This window comes from Drosophila miranda (assembly GCF_003369915.1).
Source record: "Drosophila miranda strain MSH22 chromosome Y unlocalized genomic scaffold, D.miranda_PacBio2.1 Contig_Y2_pilon, whole genome shotgun sequence".
NCBI lineage: Eukaryota > Metazoa > Arthropoda > Insecta > Diptera > Drosophilidae > Drosophila > Drosophila miranda.
Window position 1 is genome coordinate 1,792,684 of NW_022881614.1, and position 16,457 is coordinate 1,809,140.

At 44.5% G+C, this 16,457-nt stretch overlaps 3 pseudogenes; 1 reads left to right on the forward strand and 2 right to left on the reverse strand.

Moving 5' to 3' along the window:
- Positions 1 to 985: 985 nt before the first annotated feature.
- Positions 986 to 11,815, reverse strand: LOC117192876 (annotated as a pseudogene).
- Positions 11,816 to 13,339: 1,524 nt separating this feature from the next.
- LOC117192877 lies at positions 13,340 to 14,470 on the forward strand (annotated as a pseudogene).
- Positions 14,455 to 16,169, reverse strand: LOC117192702 (annotated as a pseudogene).
- Positions 16,170 to 16,457: the final 288 nt, after the last annotated feature.

Genomic DNA, 16,457 nt, shown 5'->3' on the forward strand with positions numbered 1-16,457 from the left:
ATGGGGAAGGCGAAGATCCGGCTCGAAGGACCAATGTTTGTAGGGGGGCGGATCGAGGTTCAATTATCCAACAGCGAGGTGTATGTTCCAGTTTATACTCCTAGCAGTCGTCACAGAAGGGAAAGGCCGATGGGTTTCGTTGTGTATATATATATTGTTCATGTATTAATTGGGTACTCGCGCGGTATGTCGACAGGTTGAAGCGGGGGTGAAAACGTAACTAACTAACTCTATGCCTTATGATGCTTTTGCTGCTGTGAGCGCCGAGTGGATCGTGGATTGTGGATCCGAGCGCCCCTCCGAGCGCGCGAGAGCGAGTTGGGACCGGGGCGCACGGAGTTGGCACAGTGCGCGGAAATTGTTTACTGCTGGCCTGAACACACTCAATATACAGCAATCTAATAAAGCTTATTTCAAAATTCCAGGATCTGCCTATAACATTTCCGCATCGAAATAGAGAACTAAACTGTACATCTAAAAACATACATATATGTATGTACATATGTACATATGTCCTGCCCAATACAGTACAACTGAAACAATAAGTCCGTATAATATATACAAAATGATACAAATTTTTGTGTTTGTCGCACAACATTATCCCTGATAACGCCGGCGGCAATCCGATTGGCCTTGGGTCCTGAGGTTCTGATGTTGATGGACCTTGTCTAATCGAACCTTGTCAGGGAAAAAGAGAAAGAGCTCAAAATGAAGTTCAGCGAGTGGCTAGCAATTTATATCAGTTATAGGTTTTATATAATGTGCTTGCCTCGACACAATTCACCTGGGTCTGTACCCCACACCACTCATTGCTTATGCATTTCGGCACGAGCGGGAATGGCGAAACTAAAATGATAATCATACATAGTAGATATGCTTCATTTCTTCGTCTCGCATTCGATTCGAAAGTGCTGATTGGTGATTGGTGTTATCGACAAAGAATATCATTAGATATCAAAGAATACACATTACAGGAGGAAGCTTGCTAGAATTCCAGACTTCCGCTGATCGCGTAGAAAGTGTCAGTCCGACTGTCAGTCAGTGCCAAATCACATAAGTGCACGGTGCTACACTGGACTGATCCGAAGTCAAAGTCCCCAAATCGCTTAAGTATCTCGCGGGCATCGAAGGGGCAATTCTTTGCGGTCATGCGATAGTGATTTTTCAGCACGACCATATGCAGCTTTTTAGCCGATGCGGAAGGTCCAGTTGGTTGGAAATGTGACAGGATCATCGTCACTGATATCCAGACCCTTGACTTTGATCTCGAATGGAGTAGTTAGATCTGCCAGGATGGAGCGACAGGATTCGCAGCAGCACATAGGCACCCAATGTTATTTGGTTATATATGAAGAGTTCATCGGAAGCTGAGCCTCCAAAATGCTTTTCTGGGGAGTAAATACACAATAAATGGCTGACCTGGTGTCCTATCTATTCGTTATTGTTAAAGTTATTTTATTTGTAAGACAGCAGAAGATCAGTATACAGAATTATATGTGCTTCCGAGTAACATACGCAAGAGACAGACGCCGAAAGAAAAATATAGATATGAGAACATCGATATGCAGCAGGGCACATGCGCAGTGTTGTTAGAGATCAATATCTAATTATCGTGGCGGTCACTTTGAACACTCCTCCTCAACACAACGCATGTTTACAAACTTTAAATATACTTAACTAATATTCAATAACATGTCAAGCACTTATAAACGATCTTTTAAACCAAATGCGAATACAAATTTATGGTGCTTAAACTTGGCTAAGTTCTTTGTGAGGACATCTGCGACTTCACCTCTCTTGAGAACCTCTCGAATATGATGTATCTTGACGTCGATGTGCTTTGTACGTGCATGAAACATGGGGTTTCTAGCAAGCTGCTGTGCTCCAATGTTGTCGCCGTACATCTGAATAGCTGACTCCTTGGACATCAGCTTCAAGTCAATCAGTAGGCTGCGAAAGTATATCGCCTCTTTTGCTGCAGATGATAAGGCTATGTACTCTGCCTCCGTGGAACTGAGGGCAACCGTCGATTGCTTTCTTGACTCCCAAGAAACCGCTCCTCCTGCCAACATGCATCCATAGCCAGTGAATGACTTTCGGTTCGTCATATCACTTGCCCAATCTGCATCAACAAAACACTCAATTGCCTTTCCTTGCTTTGTGTATCATATCTCCCAGTCGATAGTTTTTGCCAAATATCGAAGGATGTGCTTGGCTGCCGCTTCATGCTCGGAATGAGGATCCTTGTTACGTTGTGCTAATTTGTTCACCGAATGCGCAATGTCCGGACGAGTCATAACAGCAAGATAAGATAACTCTCCAATTAGCTTTTGGAACGATGTGATGTCGACCCTGCGGCAGTCCTCTTTGTTGCATGCCACCTGGTAACCAGCTTCAAGAGGCGTGGACGTCTGTCGACAATCTTTCAAATTGTACTGTTCGAGCACCTCTCTAATATACTTCCGTTGGCTGATTGAAATCGCACCCGTACTGCCTTCACGTTTCACCTCAATACCTAAAAAGTATTGCATAGACCCGATGTCAACCACATCAAATTCTGCTGCGATCTTTATCTTGATATCAGATATATCATCTAGGTCCTTACACGCCAAAATAATGTCATCTACGTAGACAGCTATTAGACACATATTTTTACCTGGCTTACAATACAGACAGGGTTCGTTGACAGTCGGTATAAAACCAATGCGTCTCAGCGTTGCATCCAACGTAGAGTTCCACACTCTTCCTGATTGTTTTAGGCCATATATACTTTTGTGAAGCCTCAAAACGTGATTTGGGTGAACTTCGCTGATGAAGCCGTCAGGTTGTCTCATAAAAACCTCATCTTCCAATTCGCCGTTGAGATACGCCGTGACAACATCCATTTGATGTAGGTGGAGACCATGTTCGACTGCAAGTGCAATTACCAACCTGATAGTTGCGTGGCGTACAACTGGTGCAAATGTTTCCTTGTAGTCGATCCCGTAGCGTTGGCTACAACCTTTCGCCACCAGACGTGATTTGAGCCTGTTCACGCTTCCATCCGGATTGGACTTAACTGCGTAATCCCATCTGCATCCAATGGACTTTTTCCCGCTAGGCAATTTAGTAAGCGACCACGTGCCGTTCTTCACGAGAGATTCGTACTCGTCCTTCATTGATACTTTCCATATCTCGCCTTCAGTAGACCGTTCAGCTTGTGCGTAGTTTTGTGAAACTTGTACGTCTGCTGCCAGTATCGCATTGAGCATATGATACTGCTTCCTTGGTCGTCCTGGTTTGCCCGTCCGTACTATGGTTTGGCGTCCTGGTCCTCTTATTGGTTCTGGAATTACAAGAATGTCATTACTAGACCTAATCTCCTCCTGATTTTCAGGCTCATTTTCTGGATCTTTAAATTGCTCGCTATCCATTTCGGGTTCAGAGTCCTGGTTTTGTTGAACCTCAATTGATGCCATGTAATTGGAACATGATGCATCTAGTTTGCCCCCTTCAGGTTCTACAAAAATGACATCCCTACTCTCTACGAGTTTCCTGGTTTCTTTACTGACCAAACGGTATGCTTTGGCCGTATCCGAGTAGCCCACCATTATATACTCTAAGCCTTTCTGTGCGAACTTTGATTTCTTTGTTTTATCTAGAGCTATCGCTACTGAGCCAAAAACTCTTAAATGCGATACCACTGGCTTTCTACCTGTCCATATTTCAAAAGGTGTCAAGCAGCTGCTTGCCACTCTATTTCGCAAATACGTGGCAGTTCGAATCGCTTCTGCCCAATAGCATTCACCTAACCCAGCATGCAGCAGCATACTTCTTGCCATTTCTACCAATGTTCTGTTGGCCCTTTCTGCAACTCCGTTTTGTTGAGTTGTATATGGCACTGTTAAGTTTCGCTTTATTCCATTTTGGTTTAGGTAATTATCAAAAACGTTTGATATGTATTCTCGGCCATTGTCGCTTCGTAAAACCTTGACTTTTCTCCCAGTTTGGCACTCAACTTGACTTTTAAATTCTTTAAAAGCCTCGAAAACCTGATCTTTGGTTTTTAGGAAACTTACTGATACATATCTTGAACAATCATCAATAAATGTGGCGAAATATCGATTGCCTCCCACTGACTGCTTTTGCATTGGACCGCATACATCAGTATATATTAAGTCTAGAACGCCCTTTGACCTGTTTGTGCTCGATTGAAATGGTTGCACGCAAATTTTACTTTTTGCGCATGTTGCACACACTTGTTTTGGCTTGTATATGCCCTTGAGACCTATTACCATCTCCTTGTTAACCATTTCCTTTAATGCGTCAAAATGTACATGGCCGAACCTATTGTGCCATTTGAATGCATATGCCTCAACATTTACAATGTTCATACACTTTTCCTGATTGTCCTGAACCATAAACAATCCATTTTCCAGATGTGCCTTTATAACTATTTTTCCGTTTTTAAAAATCATCGCTTGATTTTTCTCAAACACAACTTCTTTTCCATGTTTTAATAGTTTTGTGACCGATATAAAATTGTACTGCAAATCTGGTACCAAGATAACCTTTTCCAGCGTAACGGATCTATCACCGAACTTTACTTGAACAGTTCCATGCCCTTCAGCAATAAGTGATTTACGCAAAGCGTTCCTTGTCACAACATAGATGCGCCGTTGCGCCACTGTCTATGCACCATGCATTTAACATCTGGTCATTTGGCTTAGCTAAACTTAGGATTGGTACATATTTTTCTGGTTCCACTTTGGCATATTCGGTTACGCAAAGCATTGTACCCAATCTTTCCCCGCTTTTACTGTTTGCGCCCTTGTTGTTTGCTCCTTCCTGCTTGCTTTTAGCACGGCATTCCGATTTAAAATGCCCTTCCTTTCCGCACTTAAAACACTTTTTGCCCTTCTTAAAGTTTTTCTTAAAATTGTTGTTGTCATAACTGACGTGTAGTTCCGCGCTACTTGTAATTTCCTTGCTAATGCAAGCTCGGCAAATCATCTCGCGTCTCAATCGCAGCAACAAAACTTTCATACGACTTAGGCAAACCATTTAGCAACACAACTGATAAGATCTTTTCATCAACCTTTATGTTGACCTCTGCTAAAGCCTCGTGTACCACCTGGAATTTCCGCAAATATTCCCTTGCACTTATACCATTCGACATTTTTAACGTCAACAATTGTTTAATTAAAAGCACTACCCTTGCTGGTCCGCTTGGCCTGTGAATTTTATTTAGCTTTTGCCATGCCTGTGACGACGATACAAAATTTTTAATATTGTTTAGTTGGGTCGATTTAACACAAAGTAAAATTGACGCCAACGCCTTTTGATCCTTAAGTTCAAAAGCTTCACGTTGCTCATTTGTTGCACTTTCACTAAGCTCAATTTTACCACTGACGATTGGCCACAAATCATTTTGTATGAGAACACTTCTCATCAAAACTTCCCATGTGCTATAATTGTTTTCGTCCAGTTTCTCAATATTGAAATTCATATTTCCACTCATTTTTGATACTTATTGTCCCACAGTGCAAAATTTGTACTTGTCGATCGTCTCATGCACAAAGCAACTACGACGACAATACTGTTGTCCGTGTCTTCTTTTGGTTTTTCGTTTTCTTTTAAGTATCCCTCCGAGTTGCTATTTACACACACACACTCGCGATTTTCTATGCCTTGGTATACACATTTTTGGGTATACACACTCGCGGTTTTGTGCGGCTTGGCATACGCACTTTTTGGTATACACACTTGAGTCTCCGTTCGCTTTTGTGTTTCTTGATCCGTTGGGACTGCTTTATTTTGGACTTTAAACCACGGCAACGGTCCGATTCGCTGCAAAATTCTAATCAAAAAAACACAATGCGAATTTGTTCAACTTGTTCTTTTGCCTTTCTATTTACAAGTTAACACAATCGATCGAAAAAATATATAAAAACAAGATCAGCCGTTATACAGGGGTTGTTGCCCAGCGACACCGGAGTTTTGGGTACGCAACAATGCTGCAGAACGAGCAGTGAGCGTCGGGAGTGCTGGGAACTTACTTGTAAGAGTAGAGTAGTTCGGGGGGAGAAATTAACCGCGTCGGCCGTCGCCACGCCTATCTCAAACCGAATAAAATAAAATAAAAATTGAAAGAAATAAAATTAAAATTGGCGCCCAACTAATTCGAACCCACGGCAAAACCTGAACCAGCGGCAAAAATAAAAAACCAATACACGCAATTGAACATAAAAAAAAAAACAGATCCAGCAGCATCTGGAAGACAAAGAAGACACCATACTACCATACACCATAAATTGTATACTATACACCATAAACCGTACACCATACACCACCATACACCTACCAACAAGAAGACATCAAGAAGCAGCTATACTAACATAGTTTATGACAAAGAACATGTGAGTAGAGTGTTCATTAAAAAAAAAAAAAAAAAAAAAAAACCCCACATAAAACACAATTTAGTCTTGCAAGTTGATTGATAGTGAAATAAATAAAAACAGGTGCATTTTTTGTTTAGGTGATGAGTGATAAGGAAGTACAAGATTTGGTAAAAGAATTTCAGAAACTAAAAGGAACAAATTATCAGGAAGACGTAATAGGTTAGGTTGACCCGGACGGCCCTCAGAGGGGGCCCCACATAGGCCAGTATGGCCCTTAGTTGTCCGGATAGGGTGGGGGGGGGGGGGGGGGGGGGGGGGGGGGGGGGGGGGGGGGGGGGGGGGGGGGGGGGGGGGGGGGGGGGGGGGGTATGAACCGTCGCGGCAGTGTTTAGTGGGTTTTGAAGTCCTCGAGGATCGAGGTATTTTTCGCATAGGCCAGTAGTTGCTGTGGCGTCCTCTTGGAGGCATCTTCCAGTGATGCCAGCACTGGGGAGCCCAGGTACTTCCTCCTTGCCCTTAAGAGAGCAGGACAGTTGCAGATGAGATGTTCCAGGGTTTCGGTTGCCCCAGGTTCGTCACATTTCCTACAACTGTCTCTGTTTGTGATGCCTAGCTTTGTTGCATGCGCCGCAGCCAGGCAATGGCCCGTTAATATTCCCACTAATAATCTGCAGTCCTTCCGTGGTAGGTGCAGCAGGTAGTGGCTGAGTTTGTCATTGCGTTCCTTGCACATGATTTTCGAGGTTCTGCAGGCGGTGGTACTCCTCCACCTACATTCGGTTTGTGATCCGGCCTGCTTTTCTAGATCGCTTTGCAGCGTTCTGAGGGAGACAGGCACGTTCTCGGTTCTCGTATTCGCCAGCCCGACGCCTTCCTTAGCTAGTACGTCCGCCGTCTCGTTCCCTTCGATGCCCTGGTGGCTGGGAATCCAGTAGATCCGCACTGACTTTGTCGTGCTTAGGGTATCTAGTGCCTCCCTGCTCGCCAAGACATTTCTGGAACTGACTGCGGACGACTGCATGGATCTTATCGCCGCTTGGCTGTCGACGAATAGGTTGACCGCATCGTGTGCTCTTTCAGTGAGAAGAGCGACTTCCGCTGTTTTCCTGATGGCAAAAACCTCTGCCTGGAATATGCTACAATGGTCCGGTAGCTTATATGACAGCCTTATCTCAGGGTCTGTACAGTATAGGCCCGCTCCTACTCCTCCGTCCATCTTGGAGCCGTCCGTATATATATTGAGGTGCTCCGTTTGGTCTCTTCCGATTTTCCAGTCTTCAGGTCCCAAGGATGCAGTTGTTTTTACGTCGAGGCATGTTTGGGGGGTCATGTAATCAGTTGACCTGTTCATTTCCCTTCCAATTGAACTATGCCCGTATTCTTGTGGCGACATATTTCCTGAAGCGATGAGGCGTTGTGCTGCCTTTCCTGCAGTCAGACGGGCGTGGACGTAATAGACGTAATAGAGAACATAAATTTAGAAATGAATATATCAAACGAGCAGCTCAGACTCATGATAGAGGCCGCGGTTTCAAGCGCACTAGCCGTTCAGGAACAGAGCTTCACTTCAAAACTACAGGGTATTCAGGAGAGCTTAAATAGTGTACAAATTAACGCTCCTCAAGTGGTGGCGTACAAGGATGCAGAGATAAGAACAGACGTTGTCTGTAATGAGACTCTTGATATTATGAAATCCCTGCCCGACTTTGAGGGAAAGAATGAAACCTATGTCTCATGGAGGAAGGCTGCGCATACCGCATACAAAGTTTATGAGAAATTTGACGGTAGCTCAAAACATTATCAAGCTTTAGGAATACTGAGAAACAAAGTTAAGAGCTCAGCTGATATGGTACTCTCTTCTTTCGACACTCCCCTTAATTTTAAAGCCATTATAGATCGACTAGACTTTACGTACGCAGACAAACGACCAATATACTTAATTGAACAAGAGATGTCAACGCTCCGGCAGGGAAATTTGACATTATTACAGTACTATGACGAAGTAGAAAAGAAACTGACCCTCCTTATAAACAAAACAATTATGACTAACGAAACCACTGTAGCTTCTTCATTGAATGAGAAATACAGAGCGGACGCTCTACGAGTGTTCATCTCAGGAACCAAGAAGACTTTAAGTGATGTTCTATTCTAGGCAAGACCAAAAGATCTACCCTCTGCTTTGGCATTGGCTCAAGAAGTTGAGGCTAATCATGATCGATATATGTTCGCTTCAAACTACGCCCGTAGCATAGAAGAAAAAGCTCAGAGAACTGAACAAAGACAGCATGGCAGAGAGAATTTAATGACGGACACAAGGCAAAGACAACTAGGGAAACTCCCACAGTATAGGAAACAAGAATTTTTACCAAAATCAGAACAGGTCCAACCAATGGACGTGGACACATCCTCACGTTTTAGGCAGACTACTCAGTATCAACAAAATAGCCCGCCTCAGAGACAAAACCAGTGGCAAAGTCAGCAACAAAACAACCAATCGGACTACAACAACCAGGGACAAACAAACAAGCGACCGAACAACAGTAGCGCACGTTTTACGGGACCGAAACAACAAAGAATTAACCCCGTAGAAGCAGAAGATACCCTACTCGATCAGGAAGAACAGGATTACCAAACTATAGCAAACGCCGAAGTTGATGGCATAGAAAACGACCTTTCAGATTATGACCAGATTAATTTTTTAGACATAACTCCTTGCTTCCGTTCATAGAAAGGACAGTAGCAGGGAGAACAATCAAATTACTCATAGATACAGGAGCTTCCAAAAACTACATAATACCATTAAAAGAACTAAAACATATTACCCTAGTAAATAAACCCTTCCGAGTGAAGTCAATCCATGGCTATAGTGGCATAGACAAAAAATGTATAATGCACCTTTTCAATACCAACTCAACATTTTTTTGACGGTATAATTGGACTTGACCTATTAAAACAGAGTGACGTTCTACTGGACTTAAAGAATAAGAAATTAATAACAAACTTCGGTTCCGAAACAATCCAATTTTTAAAATGTGCAAACATAAATTTCACAAATGTCGAGGAAATACAGGTCCCTGAGACTATATCCCAAAAGTTTCAGCTGATGTTAGGAAACCGAACAGGGGTTTTCGCAGACCCAAATGAAGCACTCCCATATAATACAAATATCATTGGCACTATCCGAACAGAAAATGAAGATCCCATATATTCAAAATTGTACCCATATCCAATGGTCGTTTCAGAATTCGTAAATGCAGAAACTCAAGACTTGTTGAAAGGTGGTATAATACGACCGTCTCGGTCACCATACAACAACCCCGTTTGGGTTGTAGACAAAAAAGCTACCGATGAACAGGGAAATAAAAAAAAACGTTTGGTCATAGATTTCAGGAAACTAAATTTAAAAACAACAGATGACAAATATCCCATGCCCAATATAGTTTCTATATTATCCAACTTGGGTACAGCTAAATACTTTACAACCCTAGATCTTAAATCTGGATTCCATCAGATTTTACTTGCAGAAAAAGATAGAGAAAAAACAGCTTTCTCCGTAGCAAATGGGAAGTATGAGTTCTGTAGACTCCCCTTTGGCTTGAAAAATGCACGAAAAATTGCCGACGGTGGTAACCATGTTACAGCTATCGGAAACCGCGCTACCACTCTTACAACAACATTCTGTAAAAAACTTCCCTACACAACTTGTGCGCAGCAACTACACTCCGGTGTCATCGCGCACTGTCCAACTCGGCCCAGCCATCTCGAACCTGTAACACGCATCGATGATGGCATAATCATCATAAACGACATAGTGGAGACAATCGATAAACAGAACTACGCGAGGAAGTCTCTAGGATCAACAGTATCCACATTCCTCGACATAACAAACCATGAAGACGTACCGAGCTTGCCGTACTTATAAAGGTTAAGTATGGAAACTTACGACACATCGACCAACTGGAATCAGGACTCGTAAGAAGACCGATAATATCTGGATTGGCTCCGAGAAACAGACGCCAACGTGGCCTCCAAGTGCTAATTGACGGCTTAAAGGAATCCGAGGACGTCTTCCACTTAAGTGAAGGAGGAGTTAACACAATCGATCGAAAAAATATATAAAAACAAGATCAGCCGTTATACAGGGGTTGTTGCCCAGCGACACCGGAGTTTTGGGTACGCAACAATGTTGCAGAACGAGCAGTGAGCGTCGGGAGTGCTGGGAACTTACTTGTAAGAGTAGAGTAGTTCGGGGGGAGAAATTAACCGCGTCGGCCGTCGCCACGCCTATCTCAAACCGAATAAAATAAAATAAAAATTGAAAGAAATAAAATTAAAATTTACACACATACACTAATGAGTCTATGCCATTTTTTTAGCACTGCTTTTCACTAAGCACCAAACAATGTTTGTTTCTCACTGTTTCTGTTTTATACTGTTTCTGGGTGAATTGGTGTCTGGGCCCATAACCTGTTAAAGTTATTTTATTTGTAAGACAGCAGAAGATCAGTATACAGAATTATATATGCTTCCGAGTAACATACGCAAGAGACAGACGCCGAAAGAAGAATATCGATATGAGAACATCGATATGAGAACATCGATATGCAGCAGGGCACAAGCGCAGTGTTGTTAGAGATCAATATCTAATTATCGTGGCGGTCACTTTGAACAGTTATTACCTTAAGTTCCAAAACGCGATTCTGAACTTCGTCAAAGTTCAATGGAACAACCAGCAAATGTATTGGGATCTTCCTGCGAATGGCGCCAACAAGGGAGCGGGTCTGGCGCAACGCAGCACACACCTGATTGCGCTCCTTGGCCTTGATGGTCACATTTGAAGACTCCTCGTGCTGACGTGGAAAGTAAATTTTTGATTGTTTTTCTTCCTCGATGCGACGTTTGGTCGATCCCTTGGGGCCAATCAGCCTCCCATAGAATGTTCTGCAAGGCAATTAATTCGAATGATATATATGTATATAGATATATAAATATAAATATAAATATAAATTTATCCGGTATCTTCGTGATGGTACAGAGCAGCTCTATCTCCATATCTTTCACAGGCAACCGACCCACTTACTTGGACACATGGAATGAAAGTTTCAAGCTACCAGAAACCATTTTTTCTAACTTGTCGGCGCCCGGGTCCTCTTCGTCGGGCGCGAAGAAAAAAACCTGCCTCTTATTTATTTTTTTATTTTTTTAGGATTTAAGTTACCAAGCTACCCGTGAGTAGCGTGGGATTATTTGGCCGCCCGCCTTTTGAAGGTGGAAATTGCCAAGTCAAAGAATATAAGGAGTACTGTTTATAGCTTTACATCAATTTCGTCGATGAAGTCAATTAGTGTTTGGTACGCGCTGATGTTTTCTTTTTCAAAGAATTTGTAAATATCATTATATTTTCTTAGAGATGGGAAGTTTTGCCTTGTTGTGTACAATTGTTGTACTTTGTACAATTGAAAATTAAATGCGAGGCTGATCGATACAATCGATCGATCGCAATCGATACTATCGCATGTATCACATATGTTACTAGGAACTACATGCATTTTGGCGAGAGTGTGCCTATCGAATGCGTTACCACTAAGCAGTCTGTTGATTCTTTTAGCGTCAATGGCTTTAAGCTTAGTTTTATTTAGGAACCACGGTTTGGATGATGTTGAGGGGAAAAGCGAGCAGTAACCTCGGTGCTTGATACTAGCAAACTCGGCGTATTCTCTCTCCCATTCTGCTTTTAAGATTCTGTGTATTTCGCACATAGCGTCTTTAAGGTTCCATTTAACCACTGTGTATTTTCCTCGTCTGTGGGCTTCTTTGGCTGCTGCGTCAACTGAAGTGTTCTGAGGGATGTTAGCGTGTCCGGGAATGTAGTGAACCTCTACAGTTCTTAGATGTGGATTTTGTTGGATCTTTTCTCTGATTTTGTAGGCGATAGAGTTATACTGAATGTTCTTCGCCAGAATGAGGGCCCCGTTTCTGCTGTCTGTCAGGAGCGCGACACGAGGAAAATTGTACAAAATAGCATGGTCTAATGCCTTCTCGATAGCAAGGAGCTCGGCGGACAACGAGGAAAGGGTTTTGTGCGTGTAATAGCTATCTAAAAAACCTGTCCTATCGTGCAGGAAAGCTGCGCTGGAATGCCCATCTGCGACTGACCCATCCGTGTAATAGATTTCAAAACCACCCTTTGTCAGCTGATCCTTCTTTTCCCCGTGGAGCAGCATGATACCTGCCTGGTCTATAGCGTGCTTGTTGGGTGCAGAACCCTTGAAAAATTCTAAGTCGGAGCTAATTTTAGTGCAAAACGAAGCTATTTGCTGACACTGTTTCACTTGCTGGGAGTTTAAATGCAAACACCTTAACCAACTCTTTCGCCGCCAGGAATCTCATCCTGTAGTCCGGGGGAAGTTCTCCTGCCATGTGATATATGATAGGAACGGGAGTGCAGATTATCAGACCCAGCGACTTTCTGAGGTGATGGTTGCAGTGGGATTTGATTTTGGCCAAGGCAGATTTGGACAGGTTGCAGAATGATGAGCACGCGTACTCTAACCTACTTCTGACAAATGCCTTGGAAAATATAAGCCCTCTTTTGGGGCTTATACCATAGTGACACCCACTGAGTAATCTGAGAATCGCACAGTTTCTGTTCGATTCCGAGATGGCCAGATCAATGTGACCAGAGGCTGAGTTGTTTGCTGAGATAGTCCTGCCTAGGTATTTGATCTGCTCTACTTGTCTGATCTCAACTCCTTGATGCGAGATATTTAGTGATTTAGATATGTAGTGAAAACAGTGAATCAGACCAAAAACCAGGGTGGCAAGACCACAGATGGTATCGATGGTTGGTGAATTGTGCGATGAATCGATTTATTTTTCCACCAGTGCTGTAAAATAGATCGACTTAAAACAGCTGCTGCATTTGAAAATAGACAATGTGAATTTGTTTTATGTAATTTGAACGCTTGGCTCTCACAAAAGTCTACGACGCCACGACAGTTTTCATGCACTTTAATGGCGTTTTAAATGTGTACAAACCCGCCGGCATGAAAGTAGGACACGTGCGCAGTGCCGTTCTCAGCAACATTTGCAAGGGTTAGTGGAGCAATCTTTAAATATTCCTAACATAACATTTCCTATTGTCCTTAAGGTCTCAACGAACTGAAGCAGCGGGATCCACGCAGGCTTCCGGGAAAACAGACCGCTGCTGGGCACGGGTACCGCCGCCGACAGTGTCCTCTACAATATAGCCACGAACACGGATCTCTCTGACGATGTGCTGTCCACTGGACCTCGCTACATGCCGGAAGATATACGCTGTGCCGCAGTGGCTAGTCTGGGACAACACACCAGCGGTGTTTTGCGTAAATTATTCACTTTTATAAGAACCAAAGTAAAGCAATCTAATAATCGCCATGCTATTCATTAGTTTTTGGCATCAATAAGGGACTGCGGCAGTCGAGTCGCATTCAGAAGAACCGGCCAGTGCGAGTGTACCACATTACTGGTGGTATGGGCACTGCCACGGAGAATCACCTGCCAGACACCCACATCACAGCGCGATCCAACCATAAACGGAAAGAATCAGTGGCCTGGCTGCCTCAATGCAGGCCTCGCATCAGAGAAAGATGTACGAGCTGTGCGGCGTCGACCTCCAAACACAGGCGGCCTACGAGCTAGCTTGTAAAGGCCTCATTCGCCCGGCCGACAATAGCCTGCCTGTCATCTATGGAATCAAGCTAATTCATTTCGAACGCCCGCACATCACTCTGGAGCTGCATTCCATCAATGAGACGCAGGAGTACTTGGCCGCCCTGGTGCATGACATGGCGCTGGAGCTGCGTACAGTGGCCCATTGCAGTCAGCTACGTTGCATCCGCCACTCCCACTTTGATGTCACTGACAGCTTACTGAGGCATGGCTGGCATCTGCCGGGGATCGTGAAGAAACTGCGCCAGCACCGGGAGATTCTGCGGGAACATCCGCAGATGTTGGAGCAAGAGCGCGTAGAGTTCCATGCGTGATAGATAAGATTGCAAGCTGTAGATTAACTGTATCAGAAAGTATATTTTATTTGGAAAACTAGTCAATTTTCTGCTGCTGGTATTTGATGGTCAGCATTAGTTTCTCCCACTCAAAGATCTCCGTCTGAAGCTTGTCGTTCAGCTTCTTACCTGCCACCGAATCGAGTTCCTTTTGCAGCACCTGCTGAGCCTCTTTGAGTCGGAGCAGAGCGTCCTCAAGCAGTTTAGAAGCCTCTGCGGGATTCCTGCGCGCCTTTTCCTCCAGGGTGTGGGCAATCTCAACCAGAATAACAGTCAGATAGATGGCAAGCTTAATGCTGTAGGGATCCAGGCGACGACAGACGTACAGGTCATCACACAAGCGCAACTTGCTCTCCAGTATTCCATCACTGAGCGAGCTCAGCTCAAGACCATTTTCATTGCCTTATAGCTGAATAAGCGTGTGCTTCAGGTTGAACATGTGAAAGTGATTTGGATGCAGCATCTGCGTGAGGCGGGCCAAAGTTAGCTCAATCTCACTGGCCGATGGGCGTCCGGCCAGCATCTTATCAACCTGCTCCGTCATATGGGTCTGACGGATAGGGGGAGTTGCTTGCCCCCACAGGATTTGTTCACATCTCCCAGGCAGGTCAACGCACTCACATAGCTGCCAAGTTCCGTGGGATCCAAGCAGCGTTTGCAGCCACATTTGAAACGTTTGGTCAGACGCAGATGATGCTGGCGCAAATGAGTGCCCCACAAGATGTTTGTGTAGGTAATCCTAAAATGATCGCCCTTCTTCAGCTCGCCGCCCGCCCTAACCGCGATCTGCATGGTAGTTCCGTCAAATTGGAAATAGCAGTTGGGCTGGCAGGCGTGCTCCATCATGCACGCCTGCCGGAACAGTCCGCTCAGCTCGATGCCCGTGGGCAACTCCACAACCATGTAGTTAGTCTCAATGATGCCACACAGCCGATGGAGCAGTTCCGGTTCGCAGTGCTCAAGGAAATCCTTCATGCTCTGCTCGAGCCGCTGCAGAAAGCGTTGGCTCAAGTAGCTCACAATTCCATCTTCCGCCTCCTGGTGCAGCTCAGTGCCCTTCCGTTCCTCCTCGTGCGACTGCATCTCGAGCAGATCGGTCCACTTCTTCGGATCTTTGCGCTGCAGCAGCAGACACTTCAGCACAAGGAGTGCATCTCCCCTGTAAAAATCGTTCAGCCCCCGGGTGTCGGCTCTCGCAGACGGACCCGGTCCCAAGCTCAAAACGCTGCACTCCAGGGCCTCATGCTCGCAATATGTTGGTGAAAATAAGCTGAAAACTCTCTGGCGGTGTGTACTCACTTGCGACACAAATGTTTGCCCAGGCGACAGGGCGTGTAGCAACCCACGCATGGCACAGTCGTGGACGACTTCTTCGCCTCCGACATGTACCACTTTGGCCCGACCACCAGCGGCTCCTCCACGAAAACTATCTGATTGGCCTTGATGTTCTGTGTGGCAACCAAAAAGCGACCCAGCACGTCATCCTTCTCCTCGCGGATCGGCTTGCAGCAGCGCTTGTGTTCCGGCCAGTGTTGCTTCTGGTGCTCCTTGTTGCAATAGCGCACAATTTTACAGCGAGTGCAAGTCTGGGAGGCCGCAACTCCGCATACGGCACAGTCCATGCTCCGCATGCTCGATATATGTTGTCTGTAGACGCGGAATATGATTCCCAAACTAAACTGTCGAAATTGTTACGTTGGCAGCGATTCGGTTGATTTTGTCCGCCACCGGCTAAGATTTGTGCTTATTTTTAGCGCGCTTCCCCAAACAAGAGCAAAAGAGTTTGCCATACTCACGCAATAATTACACTCCGCTCTCTCTCTCTCTTCATAGAGGTCAAAAATCGAATTCCTCCAGTATGGGGGAATATTAGATTTGTGGGGAAAGTGGATATGTGTAACACCCAGAAGAAAACGTTTCGGACCCCATTACAAAATATATTGTTTTCTTATGATTGATATGAAATGCCAAGCGCTGCCCATTTTCATCTTCCCCTTCTGCACAATGAGCTTCCCGGCGGGCATTCAAACGT